We start from the raw sequence: 22094 nt of genomic DNA, 5'->3' as shown, positions 1-22094 counted from the left end.
AGCTGACTTCCAAGTAAGACCATCTAATTTGAGATTGAGAAACATGCTATATGTTAAAAAAGAAGTCTGTCTTAATTTGTGATATGACATTTGTAGTTGGTGCTCCATTGAAAATATTCATATGATTCTGGCTCTTTAACACATAATATTGTAGCAAATTTTGGGGGGTAACCCTGACTGTCAAGACAACACCTTAACCATTACACCAAGAGGTCCGAACCCCTTGATGAGGTTGCATTAAGGTCACTACTTTTCTTTTGGGAGAACGTTCCCCACGCTTTTCTATACCAAGTCCTTCACGTATACATGCCTCTCCAATGGCCTCACGGGTGCAATCGGGGGTGGTGGGGGGAGGGGGGGTTAAACCGACCAGGATGACTGTCAAGCTAACACCTTAACCGTTACGCCAAGAGGTTCGAACACCTTGATGAGGTTGCTAGGTGTTAGATTAAAAACACTCCAGCTATTTTTGGAGTTGAAACCTTTTCCTGTTGAAAACCAATATCCCACGTATAAATAGAGTAATGTACAGACACTTAACGGTAAAAAAATAAATAAATTGGAAGCAAAATAGTGTTTTTTAGACAACTGCAAATTTCAAGGATAATGCCATTAAAGGCATTATCCTTGATAAATTCAAATGTGAGGTAGTTCACAATATTATGCACCAGGTGGCATGAGTAGGATTCGTTTTTCTCAGCTGCTTGAAAACATTCCTTGGAACAATGTATATTTTTTAAACAGTGTAAGGCAAACAGTAAATTCATTTTCAAAATGTAGTTGCCTTTTCAAAACAGCAAATAGTTTCAGCAAAACTAGATGATACCCTCAAAACTGCAAATACATTCAGATTCTGCCAATTTTTTCCCCATAAAATCTGATTATTTGCATTCACATGACAACGATCCAAATAGTAATTACTATCCACATCAAATAAAATATTTGTATTGATCAAATAACATGGGAAATAAGCACTTTTGGGCGGGATTCATTCCTTTTACCATTACATTTACATTTTAGTCATTTAGCAGACGCTCTTGTCCAGAGCGACTTACAGTTAGTGAGTGCATACATTTTCATACTGGCCCCCCGTGGGAAACGAACCCACAATCCTGGCGTTGCAAGCGCCATGCTCTACCAACTGAGCTACATGGGGCCCTACCATCATTACAAACCACTTCATAAAATGGACGCTATTGCTATATTGTAGCCTACATAGGCTGGTCAGCTAGGTTTGTACATGTAGGCCTAGACCTTTCATCACCAATCAGAAAAACAATGTAGGCCTACAATATAGTAATTTAGTACATCGAGACATGACGTGGTTTGTGATGATGTTAAAAATAATTAACCACAGAACATAGAAAATCGTAAATGTACAGTCAGTATTTATCAATTATCTACAATTCACATGTGAGGTGAAAACATATTACCGTTTTTTTCAATCAATTTGGCTCCATTTTCACAAGAATGTGGTCTGCTAAATGACTGAATGATGATGATGATGATGATGTACATTTTCACAACTCTAAGCACAGGAATCATAAAAATGTCTCATGTTTCAAAACTCTAAGCACAACACTCTTAGAAAAAAAAGTGCTATCTAGAACCTAAAAGTGTTATTCGGCTGTCCCCATAGGAGAACACTTTGAAGAACCCTTTCTGGTTCCAGGTCTTTTTTTTATTTCACCTTTATTTAACCAGGTAAGCCAGTTGAGAACAAGTTCTCATTTACAACTGCGACCTGGCCAAGATAAAGCAAAGCAGTGCAATAAAAACAACAACAACACAGAGTTACATATGGGATAAACAAAATGTACAGTCAAAAACTTTTTGGGTTCAATGTAGAACCCTAGAACCCAAAAGGGTTCTACCTGGAACCAAAAAAGGGTGCTCCTATGTTGACAGCCAAAGAACCCTTTTGGAACCCTTTTTTCTAAGAGTGAACAAACAAGTTCACAAAGTCACAAAGTTCACTGCACTAAATCACACTTTCAATTTGGATACATATTCAATCTAAGTATCTGCTTTCCAAAATGCAATATTCACTTTACTTTTGATATGATTGTCATTTGTTAACAATACAATTAACTATCACTTAATCAAACTTCTCAAAACGGATAACAACTGAACCAAAATGATGTAGTGCCTAGTTAACGCATATACCTTTATTCCACTCATTATCTGAATTTCATTTAATCATTGAAATCGATTTCACATGTGAAAATGCTATTTTTATGTGTTTTTTTTGTAAGGGAATGAAATGGTATGGGGATTTTAAAGTAATTTGCACACTGTTCAGCTAAAATAGTGTACAAATCTTTAATCAATATGATTCACATGACCACTTACTACCGACATTCTAAGACATTTGAACTCACAACCTCTGGATTTAGTGTATACTGATCTTTCTGCTGCGCCACATAGTCTGTAGCATTCACCCACTCATTCATAACCTATAATACATCTTTGCACTTAGCAAAAAGAGTGCCATCTGCACTGCTATTTTTGTTATCAGTTAATCTGACTATTCTCTCATGGATTTAATTTACTTATTTCAGCCATTTGAGGGTTTTCTGTATAGTTGCCTAATGTTGGTGGGGCATATTCTTTCGGTTTAATGGTACTCCTGAACCAGTTTGTTTTGAGTGTATTTTGAACAAAGCTGAAATCTACTTTGAAGTCCATTGTGTAGGAATAAAGGTGAAATCGGTCATCGACACAGACGGCGTAGCAGGAAGATCGGAATGCCGTTGTGAGTCATGTTTAATAATAGGGCATCACCTGTGAAATCTCATGTGAAAAATATTCACGTGAAAATTTGAATTAACATGGGAAAGGTAGTGATCACATGTATAAAACGTGGACATTTCACATGTGAAATCAAGTGATTTTCCATGTGAAATCACGTGGCTCTTCTGTAAGGGAAGAAAGTAAGTTAGTTACTTGATGTCTGTCTAGGGCAAATGCCACTATGGACAGCACTCACACATGAACAGAGCAGTACTGCGGGAATCGACTGACATGACATATGGTCTTTCCAAAGACCCAGCTGCTTTTCACAAATCTGGCCTGAAAAACAGAACATATGTTACAGTAATACAAAACAATCTAACGTTTTCATAAAGTAAACACTTCCTAATAAATATATAAAACAAGTGGTAGCCAACACTTACAATTATGCCAATTTGGATGATCATCCGATTTAAACATTGTTCAAACTTGCATAATCAACAGTGCACAGATGTATTTGAATAATAAGTTAATTAGATATTCTGGCCACAGTAGCCATACACCCACAGGGCACAGATGTAATGTTGATCATTATGCAGTTGATGTGCATTTAATCAAAGACTAATTCATCACCTCTCTGAGAAAGATACAAGTGATGATAGAGTGTAGCAGGAGAGAGTGAAAGCTGTAAGGGGGACTGAACTGTAGCTCCTACGGTGCAGAGACGAGTGCCTAACAGCCTGTAGCCTGCCACAAAAACCTGGATCTCTGTGAGGCAGTACAACACTCGCATACTGTACACCTGTTACAGTATTCCCCCTCTCAGGAGAAGAGTCCTCATGCACGAAACCCTACCTTTGAACCGGAGAACACTTTCTTGATGACTGAGAAAGATGGGAGGAATCCCACCGCTGCCACCAATGTAACAGTAGAGAGTGAGAGCTGTAACAGAGACTTCATGATGCTATATTTGTGAAGAAATTCTCCAGTGACAACAAAAATACCAACAAGTTGGAGTTCTAGGTCCTTAGTATTTTGGTAAAATAAGACAGTTGTAGGTTACTAATCTAGTTACTAGTTACTAGTCAAAGCCTATTCTGCAAAATCTAAATATATTTCATTATTTATAATTACAGAAAAATGCAGACTGTGGCTTTAAAGACTGCACAGAAATGATGCACTTGAAAACGACTAACAGTCATTAACAGGTACAGCCCATGTCTGTGAAATTGTCTATTTAGCTCAGGTAATTTACCAGAGTAAAAGGAGTGTTGAGTAGAGTAATCACTAAATCAGCAACTGCCAAATTAATAATAAACAAACTTGTGACAGAATGCATCTGCTGCTTTATCACAATGTGGCAAACCACAACATTCCCATTAAAGTGAAATTATGATAATGACTGAATACGCTATAATGAGTAAAGTCTTGGTTGTTGAATTTTGTGACTCAGTCTCATTTGGTTTTGTTGCCATACATTCCTTAACCAAGAGAACAATTCCAAAATGATTAATGATTTGACTGTAGGAATTTTTCTGTCTTCTCATACAGGAGTAATATCATTTTTTAAAACATTATTATTATAATAAAAAAAAATGCTTTTAAATTGAACAGTACATATACTGAGTGAACAAAACATTAAGAACACCTTCCTAATATGGAGTCCCCCCCCCCCCCCCCAAGTTGGCTGGATGTCCTTTGGGTGGTGGACCATTCTTAATACACATGAAAAACCCAGCAGCGTTACAGTTCTTGACACAAACCATTGCGCCTGGCATCTACTACTATACCCTGTTCAAAGGAACTTAAATATTTTGTCTTGCCCATTCATCTTCTGAATGGCACACATACACAATCCAAGTCTCAATTGTCTCAAGGCTTAAAAATCCTTCTTCAACCTGTCTCCTCCCCTTCATCTACACTGATTGAAGTGGATTTAACAATTGACATCAATAAGGGATCATCGCATTCACCTGGATTCACCTGGCAGTCTGTCATAGAGTGTCATGTTTTGTATACTCAGTGTACAGTGTTGTCATACTGGGTTGTTTTGGTACCATGTCGGTAGATTACAATGATATTCAGTGTTGATGACAAATGACAGTGATGGGTGATGGCTCCATGTACTGTAGGGATTACTGTTTTTGTAAGTGTGTTTTATCTGCATTTTCTAAATTCCATCTGGGACCACGTTGGAAACCAATTCATTTTGCTTTAATGTGTTATCCCCTGGGTTGTACTCAGTGCATATTTTTTCCCAATAAATCGATCCATATTTATTGACTGTTGTTGCTATGCAGTATGTGAGTCACACACTGCTATCTAATCACAAGATAGCACAGACATCCGCTCTTACTCAAGCGCATGTGGCTTTGTGAGCACAGGAAGGCATGTGGGTCTGACAGATAAAGAGTGATATTTTACAGAAGTATCCAAAGGCAGGTTATTGAACATAATAGGCCTTGTAAAAGCACAGCGTGCAAGATAAATAATAATTTGGTGCGTGCTTATATTTGTCCTATTTCACATGTGTATTAATAAGCATGTGTGAATTGTAAATGTGTATATCCCATCTCTCCCTGAGACACCCTCAGAGAGTGGCTAAGGCTCTAATCGCTAGGATACCTGCCGACCTATAAATAAGATATATCTCCAACTACTCTATATCTCCCTTAATTGAAACCAACGTTTCGACTCTGCTTCATATTAGAACAAACTCTACTTTTATTTCCTTCATGATAACCAATTTGTGCTGACCATTATAGAGCAATGTGCTATCGCTCACCGTGCCAGTGCATCACCCAGTGATTACTTTACATTGGTAGTGGGTCAGTCACCCTTATGTACATAATTTAGGCCTACATAAAGTGCTTAAAAACCTGAAGAAAAGTTATCTATAGAAATGCAATCATTATTCAATTTCTATTTATTCCTATTCATCCATACACATCAACTTTACATATGCTAGGGACCTCAAGTTTACCCAGTACTTATGCAGTATTTAATACAGGAACACACACATTTGTTACACAGTGTACCAAGTGCCATCATACAAACTCACAATATAATAATAATAATAATAATATGCCATTTAGCAGAAGCTTTTATCCAATGCGACTTACAGTCATGGGTGCATACATTTTTATTTTTATTTTTTTTTGTGTATGGGTGGTCCCGGGGATCGAACACACTACCTTGGCGTTACAAGCGCCGTGCTCTACCAGCTGAGCTACAGAGGACCACTTACACCGAATACATGAGACATTAGTGACAGTGCAGGATCAAATGTACACTATCACAGTAAATACAGACAATTATTTTCACAAAATCGAATGTGTTACCTGAGAAAGTCTAACGGGCTAACAGTGAAAGTCACTTGGAGGTTTAAGTGATCTTCTTTGAAGTCAGTCTGGTGGGAGATGCTCAGCAGACAAGTGACCCCTCACTTGGGGTATTTGACAAACTGACACCCTGTCATACTGAGTGTCCAACTCAGCTTGTCAAATACACTAAGTGGGGGGCCTTCTCTCACAGTTGCAGACGATGTGCCTGTAGTAGGGAAAGAATGGACATTGGTGTAATGTTTAAACATTTAAATATTCCCTGACCAAACATTTACCTCCAGGCTCCAGGTAATGTTTTGTCCTGATGACCTTTTTTGTTTTGGTGTGCTTTACTGTGACCAGTGGAGTATCCTGGACCTCTCATTATCAAATGTTTGGGGGTAGATAACAGCTCCATTGATATTTTCGTGAAACCACAAATCAAATAGAAACAATAACCAAAGACCCATTACATTTAGAAATAGCAATACATTATACTGTATAATGTATTCCAAAGTCGTACCGATTTGTTATGTCAATTTAATAAATTATCAATAAAACCATGAAACAATATCATGTCATACCTGAGTGACCAGACCTCTATTGAAATGGTGGATGTTTAGTGCGTGCCCCAATGATTCCTTCGTCGAGTTCTCTCCTTTGACCAAACAGGGACAGAGACGCTGATGATACTGTGCATCTGACAACACGTCTGATCGTTAATAACTAAGCCTTGACATCACAAAGAGGAAGCTAAAATGAGGAAGATAGCAGCAAGGCCAGAAAGCAGGAAATATCTGAAACCAAAGTGACAACATGTCATGGTTGTGAAATGCTTCAGTTGGCAGTTTGAAATTGAGTTAAGGCCAATTGCATAGTTTGACAAAGTATTCCATTATTTCAGTCACTTTGTCAATACAGTTTCAGCGTTCCATGCATATAGTGTGGAAAGCGAATTATCTCTTGATGAAAGTAAAAGCACACTGTTTCTTTTTTTCATTCTCCTGTGTTAACTGTTCAGTCCACAGCTATTGTGACAAACAACAGATTGCTTATTATTTTGTTGTCCTTGAAGTACTACTTGTCAATGCAATGCAATAACATTACAGGGACTCAATACCCTGGTGATAGAGTGTGGGTCGTGTTTGTGTCAACATGTCAGCCATGTCAGATTCAACACATCACAAGTAATTTTCTTGGTACTTAATTATACTAAACACAAATATAAACACAACATATAAAGTGTTGGTCCCATTACATTTACATTTACATTTACGTCATTTAGCAGACGCTCTTATCCAGAGCGACTTACAAATAGATGTTTCATGAGCTGAAATAAAAGATCCCAGAAATGTTCCATATGCTCAAAAAGCTTATTTCTCTCAAATGTTGTGCACAAATGTGTTTACATCCCTGTTAATGAGCATTTCTCCTTTGCCAAGAAAATCTATCCACCTGACAGGTGTGGCATATCAAGAAGTTGATTAAACAGCATGATCATTACACAAGGTGCACCTTGTGCTGGGGACAATAAAAGGCCACTCTAAAATGTGCAGTTTCCAGACAGCTGATGAAACTGAGGAGTATTTCTGTCTGTAATAATGCCCTTTTGTGGGGAAAAATAGATTCTGATTGGCTGGGCCTGGCTCCCCAGTGGGTGGGCCTGACCTCCAAAGCCCCTGCCCAGTCATGTGAAATCCATAGATTAGGGCCTAATAAACATTTTTCAATTGACTGATTTCCTTATATGACCTGTATCTCAGTAAAATCGTCAAAATTGTTGCATGTTGTGTTTATATTTGTGTTCAGTATACGGCATAGCAAGCCACGGCAATGTGACTCGCTGTCTGTAGGAGCGAACCATTTTCGGAAATGGGGTGGTGTACATAATAAACTGGCCGCACCATGACATTCATGCAAGTAATATAATATACACTGAGCAAAAATATAACCGTAACATGCAACAATTTTAAAGATTTTATTGAGTTACAGTTCGTATAAGGAAGTCAGTCAATTTAAATACATTCAATAGGCCCTAATCTATGGATTTCACATGACTGGGAATACAGATATGCATCTGTTGGTCACAGATACCTTTAGGGGCGTGGATCAGAAAACCAGTCAGTATCTGGTGTGACCACCATTGAGTAAAGGGTCTGAATACTTATGTAAATGTCATATTTCATTTTATTTTATTTTTTATACATTTGCAAAAAAATCTAAAAACCTGTTTTTGCTTTGTCATGATGGGGTATTGTGTGTAGATTGATGAGGATTCATTAAAAAAAAATCAATTTTAGAATAAGGCTGTAACGTAACAACATTTGAAAAACGTCAAGGGGTATGAATACCTACAGAATGCACTGTATATTGAACCATAGAAGGCCACAATAGCTACAGAATTACACTGCTTATTATCCTGGTGAGTTTTTAAATCAATGAAATCGCAATCATACAACTGTCAAAATGAATGTGTAGTCAGGCATAGCTTAGCAGCTTCTATTGCAATATCTTTTAGTTGCCTGCTTTTTAACTGATATAATTCCCTTAGTTGAGGCGAGTCTATGAAAAGGCAAAATGAATGGCCGATGTTTTAAGTAGTTTCATCCATGATAACTGAACATTTGTAGGTTTTAATGTGTCAGAGATACATAGATAAACTCACAGCTTCATTTCACAGGGTGTGTGAGTGCGAACATTCAGTTAACCTCTAAAAGAAAGAAAAAACGCTTCCTCAGAACATTCACTTCCCTCTCTTCAAGCACTGTTTGGTTGAAGTAAATACTTAAAGGACAACGCCTCCACTTTTAACATTTGTTTTGTTATTATGAAGTATTTAGTGATGTCCTACACAGTTTTAGTGTAATTTTATGATTTCATGTCTATTGACTGCTTAGTGATGAGCAAAACCGGAAATTGCTTCTCTGTGACTTTTTCAAGTAGGATCCCTGAGATGACTAACAAGAAATTATGGACAGTCATTTTCATCTATTTATATAACCCGTCTGTAGTTTTGTTATCATATTGAAGCTCCCTGTGTCCTTTCCCAAATTGCCTATATTTTTTAATTGAATTACTTGGTTGCTTGAACAGTCGCTGAGGCAGTATTTGTCTGGTATCATTGAAAGCACTTTATTTCAGATGCAGCAGGTTTAGCTACTTAGCTAGCTAGCAATGCTAACGTTAGCACCAAAGGCAAATAAACAGGTTGAGAGACTAGGATTCCGTAATGATTTGCCTGTAAATTTAATAATAAATGTTGTGTTCTTCTAAAAGGCCTACAGAGCATGCGCAGACCAGCTGGCTGGTGTGTTTACGTACATATTCAATCTCTCCCTTTCCCAGTCTGCTGTTCCCACATGCTTCAAGATGGCCACCATTGTTCCTGTACCCAAGAAAGCAAAGGTTACTGAACTAAATGACTATCTTCCCGTAGCACTCACCTCTGTCATCATGAAGTGCTTTGAGAGACTAGTCAAGGATCATATCACCTCTGCCTTACCTGTCACCCTAGACCCACTTCAATTTGCTTACCGCCCCAATAGATCCACAGACGATGCTATCGCCATCACACTGCACACTGCCCTATCCCATCTGGACAAGAGGAATACCTATGTAAGAATGCTGTTAATTGACTATTGCTCAGCATTCAACACCATAGTACCCTCCAAGCTCATCATTAAGCTCGAGGCCCTGGGTCTGAACCCCGCCCTGTGCAACTAGGTCCTGGACTTCATGACAGGCCGCCCCCAGTTGGTGAAGGTAGGAAACAACATCTCCACTTCGCTGATCCTCAACACTGGGGCCCCACAAGGGTGCGTGCTCAGCCCCCTCCTGTATTCCCTGTTCACCCATGACTGTGTGGCCAAGCACGCCTCCAACTCAATCATCAAGTTTGCAGACGACACAACAGTAGTAGGCTTGATTACCAACAATGACGAGACAGCCTACAGGGAGGAGGTGAGGGCTCTGGGAGTGTGGTGCCAGGAAAATAACCTCTCATTCAACGTTAACAAAACAAAGGAGATGATCGTGGACTTCAGGAAACAGCAGAGGGTGCACCCCCCTATCCACATTGACGGGACCGCAGTGGAGAAGGTGGAAAGCTTCAAGTTCCTTGGCGTACACATCACTGACAAACTGAAATGGTCCACTCACTCAGACAGTGTGGTGAAGAAGGCGCAACAGAGCCTCTTCAACCTCAGGAGGCTGAAGAAATGTGGCTTGGCACCTAAAACCCTCACAAACTTTTACAGATGCACAATTGAGAGCATCCTGTCGGGCTGTATCACCGCCTAGTACGGCAATTGCACCGCCCGCAACCGCAGGGCTCTCCAGAGGGTGGTGCGGTCTGCCGAACGCATTACCGGGGGCAAACTACCCGCCCTCCAAGACACCTAGGGCACCCGATGTCACAGGAAGGCCAAAAAGATCATCAAGGACATCAACCACCCGAGCCACTGCCTGTTCACCCCGCTATCATCCCGAAGGCGAGGTCAGTACAGGTGCATCAAAGCTGGGACCGAGAGACCATCAGACTGTTAAATAGCCATCACTAGCACATTAGAGGCTGCTGCTGCCTATTGAAATCACTGGCCACTTTAAGAAATGGAACACTAGTCACTTTAATAATGTTTACATATCTTGCACTACTCATCTCATATGTATATACTGTATTCTATTCTATAATATTCTACTGTATCTTAGTCCATGCCGCTCTGTCATTGCTTGTCCATATATGTATATATTCTTAAATTCCATTCCTTACTAGATTTGTGTGTATTGGGTATATGTTGTGAAATTGTTAGATATTACTTGTTAGATATTACTGCACTGTCGGAGCTGGAAGCACAAGCATTTCGCTACACCCGCAATAACATCTGCTAAACACGTGTATGTGACAAATAAAATTGGATTTTATATGTTTTTTGGACTGTTGTTTAAGACAGTCGCTAAGATGAAACTCGGCTGTTATTAGTGCAAGCACTATTATTTTGAATGTTGCAGTCGGGCTAGCTAACATGATAACTAGATGGGAGAGCCTATATGGACACGCCTGGTGCCAAAAATGTATTGTGTATGTCATGTAGTGAAAGTTGAGAGGGGACGAACGGATTCGGTTCAGTCAGTTCAGTCAGTCATTCTAATGAGCCCTCCTCCAGCTAGCTAGTTTATGCTTGTGGCTAGAAACTTGTCTGGCGAAGTTGGGACTTGGGAGAGTGTTCAGAATCATTCAGTAATGGTTAGCATTTTTGTACAAAACTGTAGACGTTAATGCCGTAGTTGTACATTTTCGGTGAAAATACTAACCCCCTAGAGTCGATTGACGCACCAGTGCATCAATCTAAGTAACATAAAATCCCCATAAGCTAAAGATATATTTTTTACATTGGATGTGTCTCAATCCACCGCATCAGCCTATGTCGCACTTCCGCATCTGCGGTGGAAGGTGGCAGAGCTAGAGCGGGTTTTGTCAGACCATGAGACATCCCGAAAATTGGTCTTCTCACAAAAACGTCTGTAGCGTTCGAATACAATGGTGGTCTCCATTTTGGTCTACGACCCCCACAAGTGTCAGGGGACTCATCTGAAGTCGAAACCAGCGATGTGCCAACTTCTGTTTGTAGCGTCCGAACCGTTTGGGCTACAAACTAATGTGAAAGGGGAGATTCTCAAGAACAAGATGGTGTTCGCCATTTTGCTCCATGACCCCCACAAGTGTCAGGGGACTCATGTGAAGGTAACCGGTACCGGTTTCAAAAAATGAATGGAAGTATGAAGGTAGTTTTGTGCCTACCCAAAAAAGGGGTTAAATATGTGTAAAAAAATAAATAATAATATATATATATATATATATATATATATATATATATATATATATATATATATATATATACACTACCGGTCAAAAGTTTTAGAACACCTACTCATTCAAGGGTTTTTCTTTATTTTTACTATTTTCTACATTGTACAATAATAGTGAAGATATCAAAACTATGAAATAACACATATGGAATCATGTAGTACGAAGCTAGCTAGCTAGCCGTTTTTCTAACAAAGTCAACACAGTAGCCATTGCTAGCTAGCCAACACGACCAGCTAACTGTACTGTAGCAGCTAAATACAATATATTTGTGCTAGCTAGCCAACGTTTAATTATTGCTGCGTTATGAAAGGAACTAGACACGGACACGAATTATCTGTTTAGTGTGTTAACACACTATTGGTAGTTTGTTGTAACCAAGTATTGGTGCTAAACTGTGTGTTATTGGATGCTAGCATGCTAGTTAGCTATGGCGTCATAGTTAGCTAGCTGAATAAAGTAAGTTGAGTCTATTCCTTGAAACATTGAACCGCTGTAGTTCACAACAATTCTAATTTCTAAAGTGGAAGTTGGGAGAGTTTTTATTCGGATGGTTCAGTGAAACAATTATAGTTTCTGAGGTGGAAGTTTTGGTGAGGGAGGCCCTACTCTCTCCTTTCCCAGATGTTTAGTTCATTTCATTCCGATCTCCTCTGCATTATTGTAGCCATTTGCTACAGCCTGTCAACTATGCCTCTGCCTATCCCTGTTCTCTCCTCTCCGCACAGGCTACACAAACGCCTCACACCGCGTGGCTGCTGCCTCTCTAACCTGGTGGTCCCTGCACGCACCCCACACCTGGAGTTCCAGGTCTCAGGCAGCCTCTGGAACTGCCGTTCTGCTGCCAACAAGGCTGACTTCATCCCAGCCTATGCTAACCTCCAGTCCCTCGACTTCCTGGCGCTGACGGAAACATGGATTACCACTGAAAACACTGCTACTCCTACTGCTCTCTCCTCGTCTGACCATGTGTTCTCGCATACCCCGAGAGCATCTGGTCAGAGGGGTGGTGGCACAGGAATCCTCATCTCTCCCAAGTGGACATTCTCAATTTTTCCCCTAACCCATCTGTCTATCTCCTCATTTGAATTCCATGCTGTCACCGTCACTAGCCCATTTAAGCTTAATATCCTTGTCATCTATCGCCCTCCAGGTTCCCTTGGAGAGTTCATCAATGAGCTTGACGCCTTGATAAGCTCCTTTCCTGAGGATGGCTCACCCCTCACAGTTTTGGGGGATTTCAACCTCCCTACGTCTACATTTGACTCATTTCTCTCTGCCTCCTTCTTTCCACTCCTCTCCTCTTTTGACCTCACCCTCTCACCGTCCCCCCCTACTCACAAGGCAGGCAATACGCTTGACCTCATCTTTACTAGATGCTGCTCTTCTACTAATCTCACTGCAACTCCCCTCCATGTCTCCGACCACTACTTTGTATCCTTTTCTCTCTCGCTCTCCTCCAACACTACTCACTCTGCCCCTACACAGATGGTAATGCGCCGCCGCAACCTTCGCTCTCTCTCTCTCCCACTACTCTCTCCTCTTCCATCCTATCATCTCTTCCCTCTGCTCAATCCTTCTCCCTCCAATCTCCTGATTCTGCCTCCTCAACCCTCCTCTCCTCCCTTTCTGCATCCTTTGACTCTCTGTGTCCCCTATCCTCCCGGCCGGCTCGGTCCTCCCCTCCAGCTCCGTGGCTTGATGACTCATTGCGAGCTCACAGAACAGAGCTCCGGGCAGCGGAGCGGAAATGGAAGAAAACTAAACTCCCTGCCGACCTGGCATCTTTTCACTCCCTCCTCTCTACATTTTCTTCATCTGTTTCTGCTGCTAAGACCACTTTCTACCACTCTAAATTCCAAGCATCTGCCTCTAACCCTAGGAAGCTCTTTGCCACATTCTCCTCCCTGCTGAATCCCCCCCCCCCCCTCCTCCTCTCTCTCTGTGGATGACTTCGTCAACCACTTTGAAAAGAAGGTTGACGACATCCGATCCTCGTTTGTTAAGTCTAATGACACTGCTGGTCCTGCTCACACTGCCCTACCCTATGCTTTGACTTCTTTCTCCCCTCTCTCTCCAGATAAAATCCTGCGGCTTGTGACTGCAGGCCGCCCAACAACCTGCCCGCTTGACCCCATCCCCTCCTCTCTTCTCCAGACCATCTCCGGTGACCTTCTCCCCTACCTCACCTCGCTGATCAACTCATCCTTGACCGCTGGCTATGTCCCTTCCATCTTCAAGAGAGCGAGAGTTGCACCCCTTCTCAAAAAACCAACACTCGATCCCACTGATGTCAACAACTACAGACCAGTATCCCTTCTTTCTTTTCTTTCCAAAACTATTGAGCGTGCCGTCTTTAGCCAACTCTCTTGCTATCTCTCTCAGAATGACCTTCTTGATCCAAACCAGTCAGGTTTCAGGACTGGTCATTCAACTGAGACTGCTCTTCTCTGTGTCACGGAGGCTCTCCGCACTGCTAAAGCTAACTCTCTCTCCTCTGCTCTTGTCCTTCTAGACCTGTCTGCTGCCTTTGATACTGTGAACCATCAGATCCTCCTCTCCACCCTCTCCGAGCTGGGCATCTCCGGCGCGGCTCACTCCTGGATTGCGTCCTACCTGACCGGTCGCTCCTACCAAGTGGCGTGGCGAGAAGCTGTCTCCGCACCACGTGCTCTCACCACTGGTGTCCCCCAGGGCTCAGTTCTAGGCCCTCTCCTATTCTCCCTATACACCAAGTCACTTGGCTCTGTCATATCCTCACATGGCCTCTCCTATCATTGCTACGCTGACGATACACAACTAATCTTCTCCTTTCCCCCTTCTGATAACCAGGTGGCGAATCGCATCTCTGCATGTCTGGCAGACATATCAGTATGGATGACGGATCACCACCTCAAGCTGAACCCTGGCAAGACGGAGCTGCTCTTCCTCCCGGGGAAGGACTGCCCGTTCCATGATCTCGCCATCACGGTTGACAACTCCGTTGTGTCCTCCTCCCAGAGTGCGAAGAGCCTTGGCGTGACCCTGGACAACACCCTGTCGTTCTCCGCTAACATCAAGGCGGTGACCCGATCCTGCAGGTTCATGCTCTACAACATTCGGAGAGTACGACCCTGCCTTACACAGGAAGCGGCACAGGTCCTAATCCAGGCACTTGTCATCTCCCGTCTGGATTACTGCAACTCGCTGTTGGCTGGGCTCCCTGCCTGTGCCATTAAACCCCTACAACTCATCCAGAATGCCGCAGCCCGTCTGGTGTTCAACCTTCCCAAGTTCTCTCACGTCACCCCGCTCCTCCGCACACTCCACTGGCTTCCAGTTGAAGCTCGCATCTGTTACAAGACCATGGTGCTTGCCTATGGAGCTGTGAGGGGATCGGCACCTCTGTACCTTCAGGCTCTGATCAGTCCCTACACCCAAACGAGGGCATTGCGTTCATCCACCTCTGGCCTGCTGGCTCCCCTTCCTCTGCGGAAGCATAGTTCCCGCTCAGCCCAGTCAAAACTGTTCGACGCCAGGACAGCGGAGTCACTCACCACCTTCCGGAGACATTTGAAACCCCACCTCTTTAAGGAATACCTGGGATAGGATAAAGTAATCCTTCTACCCCCCCCCCCCCCCCCCCCCCCAAAAAAAAAAAACATATTGTAAAGTGGTTATCCCACTGGCTATAGGGTGAATACACCAATTTGTAAGTCGCTCTGGATAAGAGCGTCTGCTAAATGACGTAAATGTAAATGTAAATGTAGTAACCAAAAAAGTGTTAAACAAATCAAAATATATTTGAGATTTGAGATTCTTCAAACAGCCACCCTTTGCCTTGATGACAGCTTTGCGCACTCTTGGCATTCTCTCAACCAGCTTCATGAGGTAGTCACCTGGAATGCATTTCAATTAAAAGGTGTGCCTTCTTAAAAGTTAATTTGTGGAATTTATTTCCTTCTTAATGCGTTTGAGCCAATCAGTTGTGTTGTGACAAGGTAGGTGGGGTATACAGAAGATAGCCCTATTTGGTAAAAGACCAAGTCCATATTATGGCAAGAACATCTCAGATAAGCAAAGAGAAACGACAGTCCATTATTACTTTAAGACATGAAGGTCAGTTAATACGGAACATTTCAAGAACTTTTAAAGTTTCTTCAAGTGCAGTCACAAAAACCATCAAGCGCTATGATGAAACTGGCTCTCATGAGGACCACCAAAGGAATGGAAGACCCAGAGTTACCTCTGCTACAGAGGATAACTTCATTATAGTTACCAGCCTCAGAAATTGCAGCCAAAATAAACGCTTCACAGAGTTCAAGTAACAGACATATCTCAACATCAACTGTTCAGAGGAGACTGCGTGAATCAGGTCTTCATGGTCGAATTGCTGAAAAGAAACCACTACTAAAGGACACCAATAAGAATAAGAGACTTGCTTGGGCCAAGAAACACGAGCAATGGACATTAGACCAGTGGAAATGTGTCCTTTGGTCTGGAGTCCTAATTTGAGATTTTTGGTTCCAACCGCCATGTCTTTGTGTGACGCAGTGTGGGTGAACGGATGATCTCGGCATGTGTATTTCCCACCGTGAAGCATGGAGGAGGAGATGTTATGGTGTGGGGGTGCATTGCTGATGACACTGTCTGTGATTTATTTAGAATTCAAGGCACACTTAACCAGCATGGCTACCACAGCATTCTGCAGCGATACGCCATCCCATCTGGTTTGAGCTTAGTGGGACTATCATTTGTTTTTCAACAGGACAATTACCCAACACACCTCCAGGCTGTGTAAGGGCTATTTGACCAAGAAGGAGCGTGATGGAGTGTTGCAACAGATGACCTGGCCTCCACAATACCCCGACCTCAACCAAATTGAGATGGTTTGGGATGAGTCGGATGGCAGAGTGAAGGAAAAGCAGCCAACAAGTGCTCAGCATATGTGAGAACTCCTTCAAGACTGTTGGAAAAGCATTCCAGGTGAAGCTGGTTGAGAGAATGGCAAGAGCGTGCAAAGCTGTCATCAAGGCAAATGGTGGCTATTTGAAGAATCTCAAATATAAAATATATTTTGATTTGTTTAACACTTTTTAGTTACTACATGATTCCATATGTGTTATTTCATAGTTTTGATGTCTTCTCTATTATTCTACAATTTAGAAAATAGTAAAAATAAAGAAAAACCCTTGAATGTGTAGGTGTTCTAAAACTTTTGATCGGAAAGTATTCAGACCCCTTGATATTTTCCAAATTTTGTTACATTACAGCTTTATTCTAAAATGGATTAAATAAATAAAAACTCCTCAATCTACGCACAATACCCCATAATGAAAATGCGAAAACAGGTTGTTAGAAATCTGTGCAAAGTTAGCAAAGCTATTGGGGGGAGGGGGAGGTATAAATCCCCCCCCCCTCCAATTCAGTTTTATATTTTACGAAATAGTTTTCTCCGTTTTATTTTTCCTGGTTTTAGATTTTGTTTTGTTCTTCACTCTCAAAATTACAATTGTTCATAAAGAAACGACCAAATTGGATGTTCTGAGTCCATGTCAAATCTTAAATCACATCAGAAGAACATTTATTTTTGGTCTGCAAGAAAACAAACAAAATTTAGATTTTTTAGGGGAATTCCCTTTAATTGTGCATCTTGCCTTTTAATTGTGCATCTAGCAGGTCTAGCGATGGTTCTGTACTATTGCTGCTCATTTCATAGCAATGTTTGCAAATAACAAATAATAGGTACAAATGATATACTTACTCTTCCAGGTAAGCCAACTTTGCAGTTAACATTTAATTTAGAAGGTTTTGGAGAAAGAATTTCTGTCAACACACAAAATGTTTATCAAATCAACTGGCTACACATGGAGACAAACGCGCGCACCACACAGACAGACTTGGCAGAGACTGGAACCGGCTCGCCTGGCACCGATGATCATACCACGCTCAAAGTTGCTTAGGTCGATCGCTTAGGTCAATCTAATGTTCAATCGAACCGTAACTGAATGCCTTCGATGCCTGTCTGCCCGTCTTATATAGCAAGCCACGGCCACAGTGACTCGCTGTCTGTTGGAGCAAACAATTTTCGTGAATGGGGTGGTGTACATAAAAAACTGGCCGCACCATGACATTCATGCAAGTAATATAATATACATTGAACAAAAATATAAGCGTAACAGGCAACAATTTTAAAGATTTTATTGAGTTACAGTTCATATAAGGAAATTAGTCAATTGAAATAAATAAATTAGTCCCTAATTTATGGATTTCACATGACTGGGATACATACACTGCTCAAAAAAATAAAGGGAACACTCAAACAACACAATGTAACTCCAAGTCAATCACACTTCTGTGAAATCAAACTGTCCACTTAGGAAGCAACACTGATTGACAATACATTTCACATGCTGTTGTGCAAATGGAATAGACAACAGGTGGAAATTATAGGCAATTAGCAAGACACCCACAATAAAGGACTGGTTTTGCAGGTGGTGACCACAGACCACTTCTCAGTTCCTATGCTTCCTGGCTGATGTTTTGATCACTTTTGAATCCTGGCGGTGCTTTCACTCTAGTGGTAGCATGAGAGTGAGTCTACAACCCACACAAGTGGCTCAGGTAGTGCAGCTCATCCAGGATGGCACATCAATGCAAGCTGTGGCAAGAAGGTTTGCTGTGTCTGTCAGCGTAGTGTCCAGAGCATGGAGGCGCTACCAGGAGACAGGCCAGTACATCAGGAGACGTGGAGGAGGCCGTAGGAGGGCAAAAACCCAGCAGCAGGACCGCTACCTCCGCCTTTGTGCAAGGAGGAGCAGGAGGAGCACTGCCAGAGCCCTGCAAAATGACCTCCAGCAGGCCACAAATGTGCATGTGTCTGCTCAAACGGTCAGAAACAGACACCTGTGGCCCAACGTCCACAGGTGGGGGTTGTGCTTACAGCCCAACACCGTGCAGGACGTTTGGCATTTGCCAGAGAACACCAAGATTGGCAAATTCGCCACTGGCGCCCTGTGCTCTTCACAGATGAAAGCAGGTTCACACTGAGCACATGTGACAGACGTGACAGAGTCTGGAGACGCCGTGGAGAACGTTCTGCTGCCTGCAACATCCTCCAGCATGACCGGTTTGGCGGTGGGTCAGTCATGGTGTGGGGTGGCATTTCTTTGGGGGGTCGCACAGCCCTCCATGTGCTCGCCAGAGGTAGCCTGACTGCCATTAGGTACCGAGATGAGATCCTCAGACCCCTTGTGAGACCAAATGCTGGTGCGGTTGGCCCTGGGTTCCTCCTAATGCACGACAATGCTAGACCTCATGTGGCTGGAGTGTGTCAGCAGTTCCTGCAAGAGGAAGGCATTGATGCTATGGACTGGCCCGCCCATTCCCCAGACCTGAATCCAATTGAGCACATCTGGGACATCATGTCTCGCTCCATCCACCAACGCCACGTTGCACCACAGACTGTCCAGGAGTTGGCGGATGCTTTAGTCCAGGTCTGGGAGGAGATCCCTCAGGAGACCATCCGCCACCTTATCAGGAGCATGCCCAGGCGTTGTAGGGAGGTCATACAGGCACATGGAGGCCACACACACTACTGAGCCTCATTTTGACTTGTTTTAAGGGCATTACATCAAAGTTGGATCAGCCTGTAGTGTGGTTTTCCACTTTAATTTTGAGGGTGACTCCAAATCCAGACCTCCATGGGTTGATACATTTGATTTCCATTGATAATTTTTGTGTGATTTTGTTGTCAGCACATTCAACTATGTAAAGAAAAAAGTATTTAATAAGATTATGTCATTCATTCAGATCTAGGATGTGTTATTTTAGTGTTCCCTTTATTTTTTTGAGCAGTGTATATATGGTCATAGATACCTTAGAAAAAAGGTAGGGGTGTGGATCAGAAAACCAGTCAGAATCTGGTGTGACCACCATCTGCTTCATGCAGCGCAACACATCTCCTTCGCATTGAATTGATCAGGCTATTGATTGTGGCCTGTGGAATGTTGTCTTACTCCTCTTCAATGGCTGTGCGAAGTTGCTGGATATTGGCGGGAACTGGTACACGCTGTCGTACATGTCAATCCAGAGCATACCAAACGTGCTCAATGGGTGACTTCTGGTGAGTATGCAGGCCATGGAAGAACTGGGACATTTTCAACTTCCAGAAATTGCGACATGGGGCTGTGCATTATCATGCTGAAACATGAGGTGATGGCGGCGGATGAATGACATGACAATGGGCCTCAGGATTGTGTTCGTTGTCTGTAACTTATGCCTGCTCATACCATAACCCCACCGCCACCATGGGGCACTCTGTTCACAACGTTGACATCAGCAAACCTCTCGCCCACACGACGCCATACTGTCTGCCGTCTGCCCGGTACAGTTGAAACCGGGATTTATCCGTGAAGAGCACACTTCTCCAGCGTGCCAGTGGCCATCGAAGGTGAGCATTTGCCCACTGAAGTCGGTTACAACGCCAAACTGCAGTCAGGTCAAAACCCTGGTGAGGACGACGAGCACGTAGATGAACTTCTCTGAAATGGTTTCTGACAGTTTGTGCAGAAATTCTTCAGTTGTGCAAACCCACAGTTTCATCAGCTGTCCGGGTGGCTGGTCTCAGACGATCCTGCAGGTGAAGAAGCCGGATGTGGAGGTCCTGAGCTGGCGTGGTTGCACATGGTCTGCGGTTGTGAGGCCGGTTGGACGTACTGGCAAATTCTCTAAAACGATGCTGGAGGCAGCTTATGGTAGAGAAATTAACATTCAATTATCTGGCAATTGCTCTGGTGGACATTCCTGCAGTCAGCATGCCAATTGCACGCTCCGTCAAAACTTGAGACATCTGTGGCATTGTGACAAAACTGCACATTCTATGATGAATACCAAGTACTGTATAAACATTCAGAAAATGCATCACATTGTTTTATATGTTCACAATTAGAAAATGGCCCAATTTTCCTAAGAACAACTATATATATTTAAAATCAAGCCGAGAATGCAATCAATGAGCATTATTACTACATATGGGGAAAATGTTGATGTTGATTGACTGAAAAAAAGCAATTATTGTAGCAAAAAGGGAGATATAGTGACTCAGACATTGTGCCTCCACATGTGAATTGAGCATGCAATTGTTGATACCTGACCTGTGCTATTTAGAATATGATGGTGACTGTTAAAAGTGTCCGATCGTCAAACCAGGGCAACCATATTGTGTGCAATTTAAGTTTCAACACCTTAAGTTTGGGGTTCCTCCCTCATATCATAAGGGAAGTATCAAACCACTACCTCTCTTTGCTGTTGTTGGAAGGGTTGTTGGTTGGTTGCTTCAGAGATGCAGGTGGTTGTTTTCCATAATGTACTTCATTAACAATGAACTTCCTATATCACTAATGTTCTGTACTTTTGTTTTTCAGGCCTGAGTGTTGAGGTCGGAGGTTTACATACACCTTAGCCAAATACATTTAAACTCAGTTTTTCACAATTCCTGACATTTAATCCTAGTAAAAATTCCCTGTCTTAGGTCAGTTAGGATCACCACTTTATTTTAAGAATGTGAAATGTCATAATAATAGTAGAGAGAATGATTTATTTCAGCTTTTATTTCTTTCATCACATTCCCAGTGGGTCAGAAGTTTACATACACTCAAGTAGTATTTGGTAGCATTGCCTTTAAATTGTTTAACTTGGGTCAAACGTTTCGGGTAGCCTTCCGCAAGCTTCCCACAATAAGTTGGGTGAATTTTGGCCCATTCCTCCTGACAGAGCTGGTGTAACTGAGTCAGGTTTGTAGGCCTCCTTGCTCGCACACGCTTTTTCAGTTCTGCCCACACATTTTCTATAGGATTGAGGTCAGGGCTTGTGATGGCCACTCCAATACATTGACTTTGTTGTCCTTAAGCCATTTTGCCACAACTTTGGAAGTATGCTTGGGGTCATTGTCCATTTGGAAGACCCATTTGCGACCAATCTTTAACTTCCTGACTGATGTCTTGAGATGTTGCTTCAATATATCCACATAATTTTCCTTCCTCATGATGCCATCTATTTTGTGAAGTGCACCAATCTCTCCTGCAGCAACACAGCATGATGCTGCCACCCCCGTGCTTCACGGTTGGGATGGTGTTCTTCGGCTTGCAAGCTATCCCCTTTTTCCTCCAAACATAACAATGGTCATTATGGCCAAA

This window comes from Coregonus lavaretus (genome assembly GCF_964263955.1).
Source record: "Coregonus lavaretus genome assembly, chromosome: 15".
Classification (NCBI taxonomy): Eukaryota; Metazoa; Chordata; class Actinopteri; order Salmoniformes; family Salmonidae; genus Coregonus; species Coregonus lavaretus.
The sequence above is the reverse complement of the archived record's forward strand: the minus strand, read 5'-3'. Positions refer to the sequence as shown.